We start from the raw sequence: 13,153 nt of genomic DNA, 5'->3' as shown, positions 1-13,153 counted from the left end.
TGTAAATCAAGTAAACAAGAATAGACATATAGATAATATTGAGTCTTTAAATCCACAAATACTGACCTACTTATTTAGATCTTTGATTCCTTTCATGAAAGCTTCATGTTTTTATATATAGAGAAAAATAGATCCTGTACTTCATTAATTATATTTTATTCAAGAATTTCTTTCTAGTTTAAATATGTTTGCATTTTATTTATTCATGACTTGTATGCAAGGAAACAGCTGGTATATGTATATTAACCTTGTCTTAACATTTGAGTCTGAGATACTCCAGAAGTGTTCAATTTAGTGTCTTGTTGTCAGATGATAGACTTTTGAGAATTTCATAAATCCTGGGAACTCTTATTTAATCGATGGAGTCAATCCTCAATAACATTTCAATCATGATACAATAGTATTAGGAGGTGGGTCTGGAAAGACTGGTTGCTAGGACCATGAACTGGTTTCTTCTTGTCTTTCTCTATTTCCTAGCCAGCATGAAACACAGTACTATATTCTACAAGAACCTTTATAATATGCAGCTTTGCTTCCCTGCAAGCTCACATCAAGAGATGGTTAAACACTGACTGAAGTCTTAAAGACTAGAAAAAAATATTTTACAATATAAACTGGTTTTCTTTTTGTGCCAATAGTGTGGCTTAGCAGATAAATACATTTTTGCCAAGCCTCATGGCCTATGTTTGATCCTCAGATTCCACATGGTACAATGGAAATTGCATCATAAGTGATCCTCTGCATCTCTGTTGTGGCATAAACACAACACATATGCACATGTACACAGAAATACATGTTACAAAAAGAAAAAAGTTAGCTAATTTCGGTGTCAACACAGCGATGAAAAATGAATGTAGCTCATATTAAGTCTTGATACATTTGGGTACTAGCTTAAGAATTTCTTTCATAAATTCATTTCAAGTCTTTGTGTGAGGTGCAATGTGTGTTTTGAGCTTTAGTAAGGTTTCTTTTATGAAAGTGGGTGCTCTTGTATTTGGCACATAGATATTCAGAATTGAGAGATCTGTATTCTCCCTGAACACCCACACTCCATTGTCATTCCCTTCCCCACATCCTGCCTTTCTGTGTTTATAACCCCTGTGTGAATGAATTACGATTTGAGAAAAAATAAATTATAAAAAAGGGTATTAATGTAATGCTGCATAAAATTTTTATATAAAACATCAATAAATGAACATAAAAATAAAAAAAAATTATTTCAGTGCTTTCATCAAAGGCAGTTGTATTACACAATGAGTGCAGTTTTATGTTTTTCATTATAATTTATAAGCCCTATTTCTTTTTCTCAGCTCCATGAACTACATGAGACTTTCAAAGACATGTTGTAGTGGAATACTAACATGTAATATTACATTATAACAATATTACATGTTGTAATGGAATATGATTTTGGTCTTATTTGTTAAGTTACTGTAGTGTCTTAGACTTTATGTTTGATGTGAGCTGGTTGTTGTCTTTTTTGATATTTTATCAAGTGGAGAACATTGCCTTGTAATATTTATTTGGTAAATTTTATATTCCTAATAAATATTAGAGTTCAATACATACTCTCTTTAACCTAGCCATTTTATTGTGTTATTTTCCTTTCCATAGGTTTTTGTAATTTAAATGGTAATGAAGATTTTTACCTAGAATAAGTTACAGTTGTAGTTAGAAATTTTGTACATATTAGTTCATATAGTTTGATAATATTTTATAAAGGATATATTTTTGTCTAAATTTCAGAATTTATTAAACAACAATAAAGTCACAAAGGTCAACAGTTTCAAGGACAGAAGCTTGTTATATAAATGTGTCTACCTTGTTACCCTTGCAATAGCAAATGCAGTTTCTTTTAGACTAATATTTTATTATTTTTGTCTTTTCCAAATCTGACTGTTTCATACACACATATAATTTTATTTGAACATACTCACACACAATTTTACTCATTCTAGTTGTACCTCCAAATCTTTCCAATATCTATGTGTTCTTTTATTTAGAATCTAATCTGTGACTTAGTGTTGCTTACACATGCAGAGAGATAGAAACCACTCCAAGAAGGATAGCCTTTCAGGACTGCATCTCTGAAGAGAATGCAATCTCTCTCTTCCAGCATCTTCATTAGTCCACTTACTTTTACATATTGGTAGTACTCTGAAAATTTTCATTCTGGGATTTGAGTACCTTGATTTCTGAGGGAAAATATGGGTATTTAGTGTCTTCTTTCTGCTAGAAGTTTTTTTTCTATTTCTAATTTTGCTTTTTAATTATCAAAATTTCCATCTTCCCATGTATATAACTGATGAATTCAAGAATATTCTTTTTTTCCATCCTAACTCCTAATCATGTTCTTCACAGGTGTTTAAAATACATCCTTGATAATTCTGTCATCTATATTTTGGTCTTGATGCTGTTAATAGCATTCTTTATTTCAGATGTTTATTCTTAACATATGACACATGCTGACATTTTTTCTTATCTCTATGTGTAATGAAAAACTGAGATTAATTGCCTTTAAAATGAGATTCATGGCAGTCTGAACAGGACTTGGATGGTTAAAGTTTGTATCTGCTAGAGGAATTGAAATTGTTGGATTCCAGTAAAATCTTTGGGTTTGGAACTTTGATACTTTGAGATATTTTGAGTAAGTAAGTTTAATGTGCTGGCCTTACACAGAAAATTCTACAACTGCATATAGTCTTTAAATGAAATATCTTAACGTTTCTGTTTGGAAAGAGGTGTCTGTGTCACCATATACATGTGTATATCAGATGACAAGATGAAGCAGTTGGTTCTCTGTAGTGAGAATTTTTGTTTCTTTTAAAAACACATAAATATTATGGAAATATGTTTTCTTCCTATTCCCAGATATGGAATATTTGGCTACTTAAGATTGTGTACAGCAAATACATGTGCTTTGCTTTCTGCTGTAGCAGTATCATGATTTTGCCAGCTGCAGATAATATCTGTGATTGTGTGACTTTGTAATCTGGGGACTTTTATGACAGTATATCAATGCTAGGTCCGAAAGAGGTTGGAATTTTGATAATTGTGTGTTTCTGGTTGTTAGGTGATTGCTATTTGTGAAGTTTTCAAGTAGTAATTGGTGAAGAAGAATCAAAAAGAAGAAATTGGATATCTTGACAGTGAGAATCAATCTGGCATCTAATGTAAAAAATGTCCCCTGTTACTTATATTTTTCTTTTACGTCTAGTATTAGGAAACTGAAAATGTTGAGGAATAAGAGTAAAACTATGAAAAAAAACAATACAGTAATCAAAGTTAGAACACAAATGACACTCAGATGACAGACTAGGCAGAATGGAATATTTGATTGCAAATGCCACTCAGGAAACTGCAGAGCATGAAAGGATATATATTTTCCTTCAAGATTCTAGCAAAAAAATATTGTTATATTGTCATTACATCTGCTGGGATACCCTCTACTTTGCTCCCAGAAGGGATTGCTGATTTTGTTTTTTAACAACTTTGCATATTCTGATTTAAAAAAAAATGAGGGAAATGCCTGAACAGTTGGAAAAAATTGCAGGCGGAAATAGAAGGACTTGGGAAACAGACATCAAGGTAATTCCTTACAGAGATGAAACAAAATCAAGAGATTTGCTTTTAGGTACTACATCTGACTATGATTTGCCTCTTTTACTAACAGTGACATGATGTTGTCAGCTGCAGACAGTTTCTGAGAATTTGAAATATTTGGAATTTGGGGTACTTTTTAGAGGATAAATAAATGCTAGGGACCTGTGAAGTGGTTCATTAGTTGTTTCTTTGCTGTTGTTTCCAGCTTGTTAAGTTATTTGTATGTAAGAAAGAAACAAGAAAAAGAAATTAAATATCCTGTCAGCAAAGATCAAACTTGTCCTAAGGAATCTAATGGCCATAATCAGGAAGACATAATCTAATGAAAATATTTCCACCTCTCCTCTCTATTATTTTTTCTCTCCTATCTAGCTTTAGGGTATTTAAAATGTAGAAGAATAAGGGTGTAGGAGGTTGAAAGAAAGAAGAATCCACAAAGAAGTCAAAGAGCAACAACAGTGTCTCCTTCCATGTGTGCTAATACTTGGGAGTACAGGTCATCAGGTTGTTATAGAAGCACCTGTAATTGCTTGTACATTTCATTGGCTTGGAAGTATTTATCTTTTTTGTTTACTTACTCATATATTCATAAATTTGTGTGTGTGTGTGTGTGTGTGTGTGTGTGTGTGTGTGTGTTTGTCAGGGAGTTCAAGGAGGGATCAGACGCATATTGGTAGAAGTTTCCCCTCTCTTTCCACCATTTGGGTACAAGGATGTAACTCATATCATCAAGCATAGAGTTAAACACATGTATTTGCTGAACTATCTCACTATCCCAGCAATATATATTTTTTAAAAAGATGTGTTTACTTGTTTATTTGGTATGTGTGTGTGTGTGTGTAGAATAATTTATAGGACTTGATTTTCTTCTTATACCACGTGAGTCCTATGCATAAAATAGAAGTCATCATACTTAGACACAAGGGATTTTATCAACTGAGCAATCTCTTGATCCATGTTCAGCTTCCTTATATCCCTTATTGTCCTTCTATTTCTTCTTTAATTTCAATTCTACTAATGTGATTTACTAAATCATTGCCTTCCATCGACAACTGTTGGCTGATTAGTTTATTATTTGCAAGAAAGACATTGGCTAGAAAGAAAGGGCCAACCTCCCCAAACAATACAACTTTGGTAAGTATTTTTATTTAACTGGGAACTGTGTTGTGGAGAATTTATGTAATTCACTATAATTTCCCTATTCACCTTCAGAACTACAAGGGTTACTTCACAGATATTGACCATGAAGACACTGGTAAGATTACTTTTTGTAGGTAAAACACACACTGTGGAGTTCCCAGTATCTTTCTCTCTCATTTTTGATGCATCATTCCCAGTTTTTCATTTGTGTTTTCATATAAGTATTTTTATCTATTGGTGTCTCCAATGTTTTGTAGTTCCATGTATGTAATTATTATCCGCAGCTCCTTCAAATTGTATGTGAATTCCTTCCCTGAAGATAAGATTCTACGATGGCTTCAGGAAAAAAATAGTTTTTCCTGGCTTATCTTTGTAAGACAAGAGTAAGGATGTATACATTCTTCTATGTCAGAGAAGAACTCAGACACTTGAGTGCTGTTTTGTTAAAGACAGAACAAAAATGTTTCTCATTGCTTAGAAATAAATCTTAAATGGTCATAACACTTAATTCCATACATTTTAAACTGTATCATGGTTTAATTTTCTGTCCCATATATGTGCCTAAAAAGTATGTTATTTACAATTAATTCCAAGGCTTTGTTAGTAAAATTACAAAAATCTGAAAATAAAATATATTTTCCTTAAGTAGAGTAAATCATAAATTATTATTGTATGTATATATATGTAAAATGTTTAAAACATACAGGACTATGTACCCAACAAAATATATTAGTATATACTTTCAGCAGACATTGGATTATTTATATTTCTCTTTTGTTATATTTTGATTATTTTGTTATTTTATTTTTTAACTATTTTCAAATAATCAATAAAAATTTACTTTTAAAATTCTTTGTGCCTTTGGGCTGGGGCAGACACAGAGTTGGTCTGCTCCTGTCCTGTGGAGATAATGAATACTGAGTAATAGAGGAGCCACTGCACTCAGAGCAGCCAGTAAGAACTCCATCTCACTCCCTAAGCCCCAGAGATACATCTGGGAGCCAGGGACATATAGGACACAGCAGCTACCCAAACCCCGGCCCTCCGGAATTCCACTTCCCTTCCGCCCCTCCCTGGTCCTTCAGGCTGGTGCAGACACAGAATCGGTCTGCTCCTGTCCTGGGGAGATACTGAATTCTGAGTCATCCTAGAAGAGACACTGCACTCAGAGCAGCAGGTAAGAACTCCATTTCACTCCCTAAGCCCCAGAGATACATCTGGGAGCCAGGGACATTCAGGACACAGCAGTTACCCAAACCCCGCCCCTCCGGAATTCCACTTCCCTTCTGCCCTTGCCTGGTCCTTTGGGCTGGGGCAGACACAGAGTTGGTCTGCTCCTGTCCTGTGGAGATACTGAATCCTGAGTCATTGAGGAGCCACTGCACTCAGAGCAGAAGGATTTCCAGATCCCAGAGGTGGCCTGAGTCCCAGGAGTTCTTTCACCCAAGAGATTAGGAGCATAAGACCACAGAGACATGTGGACTCTGAGGAGCTCTGCAACAAGCAAAATAACTGGAAATACAGACTCCAGTCTTACACAGTGAGGGCAGGTAACACTAGAGTTAACCAGATGGCGAAAGGCAAGCGCAAGAACATAAGCAACAGAAACCAAAGTTTCTTGGCATCATCAGTACCCAGTTCTCTCAATATAGCAAGCCCTGAACACCCCATCACACCTGAAAAGCAAGATTGAGAATTAAAATCACTTCTCATGATGACGATAGAGGATTATAAGAAGGAATTAAGTAACTCCCTTAAAGAAATACAGGAGAGTACAAGTAAACAGATAGAAGCCCTTAAAGAGGAATCACAGAAATCCCTTAAAAAATGCAAGAAAACACAAAGAAGGAATTAAACAAAAATATTGAGGATCTGAAAATAGAAATAGAAACAATAAAGAAAGTTCAAAGAGAGACAACCATAAAGATAGAAAACCTAGGAAAGAGATCAGGAGTCATAGATGCAAGCATCACCAACCGAATACAAGAAATAGAAGAGAGAATCTCAAATGCAGAAGATACGGTGGAAAATATTGAAACAGTTGTCAAAGAAAATGCCAAATGCAAAAAACTCCTAACTCAAAACATCCAGGAAATCCAGGACACAATGAGAAGACCAAACCTAAGGATAATAGGTATAGATGAGAATGAAGATTCCCAACTTAAAGGGCCAGTAAATATCTCCAACAAAATTATTGAGGAAAACCTCCGTAATCTAAAGAACAAGATGCCCATAAACATACAAGAAGCCTACAGAACACCAAATAGACTAGACCAGAAAAGAAATACCTCCTGTCACATAATAATCAAAATATCAGATGCACAAAACAAAGAACAAATACTAAAAGCAGTAAGGGAAAAAGGTCAAGTAACATACAAAGGCAGACCTATAAGAATTACACCAGACTTCTCACTAGAGACTATAAAAGCCAGAAGATCCTGGACTGACATCATACAGACCCTAAGAGAACACAATTGCCAGCCCAGATTACTATACCCAGCAAAACTCTCAATCACTATAGATGGTGAAACCAAGATATTCCATGACAAAACCAAATTTGCACAGTATCTTCTCACAAACCCAGAACTTCAAAGGATAACTGATGGAAAATGCCAACACAAGGAGGGAAACTACAACCTAGAAAAAGCAAGGAAGTAATCTTCCAACCACCCCAAAAGTAGATAACTACGCAAACATAATTCTACCTCTAATAACAAAAAATAACAGGAAGCCACAATCATTTTTCCTTAATATCTCTTAACATCAATGGTCTCAATTCCCCAATAAAAAGACCCAGACTATCAGACTGGATACACAAACAAGACCCAGAATTTTGCTGCATACAGGAAACATACCTCAGTGACAAAGACAGACTCTACCTCAGAATAAAAGGGTGGAAAACAATTTTCCAAGCCAACGGTCCCAAGAAACAAGCTGGAGTAGCCATTCTAATATCAAATAAAATCGACTTTCATCCAAAATTAATCAAAAAAGATAAGGAAGGACACTTCGTACTCATCAAAGGAAAAATCTACCAAGGTGAACTCTCAATTCTGAACATCTATGCTCCAAATGCAAGGGCACCTACATACATAAAAGAAACTTTACTAAAGCTCAAAACACACATTACATCTCACACAATAATAGTGGGGGATTTCAACACCCCACTCTCAGCAATGGACAGATCATGGAAACAGAAACTAAACCGAGACACTGACATTTACAGAAGTTATGAACCAAATGGACTTAACAGACATCTATAGAACATTTCATCCTAAAACAAAAGAATATACATTTTTCTCAGCACCTCATGGTACCTTCTCCAAAATAGACCATATAATTGGTCACAAAACAAGCCTCTACAGATACAAAAAGACTGAAATAATCCCTTGCATCTTATCAGATCACCACGGACTAAGACTGGTCTTTAATAATGACAAAACCAATGGAAAACCCACGTTCACACGGAAACTGAACAACTCTCTACTCAATGATGACTTGGTCAAGGAAGAAATAAAGAAAGACATAAAAGACTTTTTAGAATTCAATGAAAATGAGGACACATCATACCAAAACTTGTGGGACTCCATGAAGGTAGTGATAAGAGGAAAACTCATAACTCGAAGTGCCTACAAAAAGAAACTGGAAAGAGCGCACACTAACAACTCGACTGCACAACTAAAAGCTCTAGAACAAAAAGAAGCAAATACACCCAGGAAGAGGAGAAGGCAGGAAATAATCAAACTCAGGGCTGAAATCAACCAAATAGAAACAGAAAGAACAATACAAAATATCAATAAAACCAGGAGCTGGTTCTTTGAGAAAATCAACAAGATAGATAAACCGTTAGACAGATTAACCAGAGGGCACAGAGACAGTATCCAAATTAATAAAATCAGAACTGAAAACAGAGACATATAAACAGAAAATGAAGGAATTCAAAAAATCATCAGATTCTACTACAAAGGCCTATACTCAACAAAACTGGAAAACCTGGATGAAATGGACAATTTCCTAGACAGATCCCAGGTACCAAAGTTAAACCAGTAGCAGATAAACTATCTAAATAGTCCCATTACCCCTCAGGAAATAGCAGCAGTCATTAAAAGTCTCCCAACTAAAAAAAGCCCAGGACCAGTTGGTTTTAGTGCTGAATTCTATCAGGCCTTCAAGGAAGACCTAATACCAATTCTCTTCAAAATATTCCACAAAATAGAAACCGAAAGAACACTACCCAATTCATTCTGTGAAGCTATAATTACACTCATACCCAAACCCCACAAGGACCCGACAAAGAAAGAGAACTTCAGTCCAATCTCCCTTATGAACATCGATGCAAAAATACTCAATAAAATGCTAGCAAACCGAATCCAAGAGCACATTAAACAATCATCCATCATGATCAAGTAGGTTTTATACCAGGAATGCAGGGATGGTTCAATATTCGGAAATCCATCAATGTAATCCACTATATAAACAAACTTAAAGAAAAAAAACACATGATCATCTCACTAGATGCTGAGAAAGCATTTGACAAAATTCAACATCCCTTCATGATAAAAGTCTTGGAAAGATCAGGAATTCAAGGCCCCTACCTAAACATAGTAAAAGCAATTTACAGCAAACCAGTAGCCAGCATCAAACTAAATGGAGAGAAACTTGAAGCAATGGCACTAAGATCAGGGACTAGACAAGGCTGCCCACTCTCCTGCTTACCTATTTAATTCAATATAGTACTGGAAGTCCTAGCCAGAGCAATTAAACAACAAAAAGAAGTCAAAGGGATACAAATAGGAAAGGAAGAAGTCAAAATATCACTATTTGCAGATGATATGATAGTATACTTAAGTGACCCCAAAAATTCCACCAGAGAACTCCTAAACCTGATAAACAACTTCAGCAAAGTGGCTGGTTATAAAATCAACTCAAACAAATCAATAGCCTTCCTCTACATGAAAGATAAAAAGGCTGAAAAAGAAATTAGGGAAATGACACCTTTCACAATAGTTGCAAATAATATAAAATACCTTGGTGTGAATCTAACCAATCAAGTGAAAGACCTGTATGACAAGAACTTCAAGTCTCTGAAGAAAGAAAGCAAAGAAGATCTCAGAAGATGGAAAGATCTCCCATGCTCATGGATTGGCAGGATTAATATAATAAAAATGGCCATCTTGCCAAAAGCAATCTACAGATTCAATGCAATCCCCATTAAAATCCCAACTCAATTTTTCACATAGTTAGAAAAGGAAATTCTCAAATTCATATGGAATAACAAAAAACCCAGGATAGCAAAAACTATTCTCAACAATAAAAGAACTTCTGGAGGAATCACCCTCCATGACCTCAAGCTGTACTACAGAGCAATAGTGATAAAAACTACCTGGTATTGGTACAGAGACAGGCAGGAAGATCAATGGAATAGAATTGAAGACCCAGAAATGAACCCACACTCCTATGGTCACTTGATCTTTGACAAAGGAGCTAAAACTGTCCAGTGGAAAAAGGACAGCATTTTCAACAAATTTTGCTGGTTCAACTGGAGGACAACATGTAGAAGAATGAAAATTGATCCATTCTTATCACTTTGTACAAAGCTCAAGTCTAAGTGGATAAAGGACCGCCACATAAAACCAGATACACTGAAACTAATAGAAGAGAGGGTGGTGAAGAGCCTTGAATACTTGGGCACAGGGGAAAAGTTCCTGAACAGAACTCCAATGGCATATGCTCTAAGATCAAGAATTGACAAATGGGACTTCATAAAATTGCAAAGTTTCTGTAAGGCAAGGGACACTGACAATAGGACAAAACGACAACCAACAAATTGGGAAAAGATCTTTACTAATCTTTCATCTGATAGAGGGCTAATATCCAATATATACCAAGAACTCAAGAAATTAGACTCCAGACAACCAAATTACCCTATTTAAAAATGGGGTATAGAGCTTAACAAAGAATTTTCAATGGAAGAAACATGAATGGCCGAGAAGCACCTAAAGAAATGTTCAGGATCCTTAGTCGTCAGGGAAATGCAAATCAAAACAACCCTGAGATTCCATCTCACACCAGTCAGAATGGCTAAGATTAAAAACTCAGGTGATAGTAGATGCTGGCGAGGGTGTGGAGAAAAAGGAACACTCTTCCATTGTTGGTGGGACTCCAAGATGGTGCAACCACTTTGGAAATCAGTCTGGCGGTTCCTCAGAAAATTGGACATAGCATTACCTGAGGATCCAGCTATACCACTCCTAGGCATATACCCAGAAGATGCTCGAACATATAACAAGGACATATGCTCAACTATGTTCATAGCAGCCTTATTTATAATAGCAAGGTGCTGGAAAGAACTCAGATGTCCTTCAACTGAGTAATGGATTCAAAAAATGTGGTATATTTACACAATGGAGTATTACTCAGCTATTAAAAACAATGAATTCGAGAGGTTCCTAGGTAAATGGATGGAACTAGAAATTATCATCCTGAGTGAGGTAAGCCAATCACAAAAGAACACACATGGTATTCACTCACTGATTATTGGATATTAGCCCAGAATCTTGAAATGCCCAAGATGCAACTCACAGGCCACATGAAGCTCATAAAGAAGGAAGACCAAGTGGGGGTGATTCGGTCCTTCTTAGAAGGAGCAACAAAATCCTCAAGGGAGCAAATATGGAGACAAAGTGAGAGACAGAAACTGAAGCAGGGGCTGTCTGAAGACCACTCCACATGAGTATCTATCCCATGTGCAGTCACCAAAGGTAGATGCTGATGTGGAAGTCAGGAAGTGCATGCTGATAAGAGCCTGATATGGATGTCTCCTCAGAGGTCTTCAAGAGTCTGACATATTCAGAGGCAGATGTTCACAACTAGCCATTGAACTGATCATGGGGTTCTCAATGGAGGAGTTAGAGTGAAGACTGAAGGAGGTGAAAGGATTTGCGGCACCATGAGAAGAGCAACAATACCAACCAACCACAGCTCCCAGGGTCTAAACCACCAGCCTGGGAGCACTTAGGGAGGGAACCAAGGCTTTAGCTGAATATATAAGAGTGGAGGACCCTGCTGGGCATAGTTAGAAGAAGAGAACCTTGACCTCATGAAGGTTGGACGCCCCAGGGGGTGAGAATTTTGAGGGTGGGGAGGTGGGAGTGAGGGGGTAGATAGAGGTTACATCCACAGAGAAGAAGAAGGAGGGGTGAGGGGATTGGGGGTTCCTGGGTGGGTGGGGGATAGGGTAAGGGGACAACACATGAAATGTAAATAAAACATCCAATAAAAAAATTAAAAAATAAATAAAAAAATAAAATAAAATAAAATAAAATTCTTTGTATGTAAAAATGTTTAAGTTCCAGGAAAATTAGTAAGACCTGTAGATAGATAGATAGATAGATAGATAGATAGATAGATAGATAGATAGATATAGATATTCACTTTTACATTTTTCTTTGTTATTTAATGGTAACAATAAAATCTGTCATCATTGCTTTAAGCACATCAACTTAATTTCTAAAAGGACTTTGGGTTTCTACTCTTCTAGGTAGCATGTATATGGTGAAGAAACTCATCAAAACTGTCCTTTCTTTATATAACCACAATCCACAAAAATTGTGTGAGTTGTGTGAGTTGGCCTCTCTTCATTTTTTCTCCAGATGATCACACTAATTTCACCTAGCTTTAACTATGAAAAACTTGCCTTGTATGTAATTTAATCTAACTTTTACTTTGCCATATAATTATGTAAAACTTGTCTACTTCTTACAGAACAGCAAAAATGTAAATTTTCTCTCATCACTTAACTTTTAGCAGGACAACTCTTTCAATGTATACTGTTCAGTTTCAAAAATTTGAACTCAATTTAACTCCTTTACTTTCAAACTTAAGTGATTATTTAAAATTTACATTCACACTTAGAAAATTTGTGATAGGATAGTTACAGACATATTAATCTCTATATGTGAGTTTAAAACTACATGGCAGAATTATAGATGAAAATGAGAGATAATTAATGGTAAAGAATGTTCAATAATCCCGTGAAAGAAAACAGTAGCAAAGTGTTATCAGGCTAGAGCAGATCACTCTTTAATTTTCATCATAAACCTACACAAAGACTTGTATGTTTTTAAGGAAGAGTGTGGCATTAATTGTGGTAACTAAGGCTATGTATTCCTATGAATATGTTTCCATTAAATTGGTTCAATTTTTAAATTGTCTTCACTGACATGATTTTCTTTTTCTGAGGAATTTTTGTGCCAGCTAAATATAAATTTTATACAAAATTTTAATTATTAAAAGAGTTCATGCTCATCCACACTAAAGACTTGTAATGAAATACAGGATTCTATGCAAGCCAAATAACTATGTCATCAGTAAGTATGTGCTTCTCCCTAGAACTACTTTTAACACATTA

The sequence above is a fragment of the Grammomys surdaster genome, unplaced genomic scaffold (assembly GCF_004785775.1).
Source record: "Grammomys surdaster isolate TR1022 unplaced genomic scaffold, NIH_TR_1.0 122917, whole genome shotgun sequence".
NCBI classification, from domain to species: domain Eukaryota; kingdom Metazoa; phylum Chordata; class Mammalia; order Rodentia; family Muridae; genus Grammomys; species Grammomys surdaster.
The sequence above is the reverse complement of the archived record's forward strand: the minus strand, read 5'-3'. Positions refer to the sequence as shown.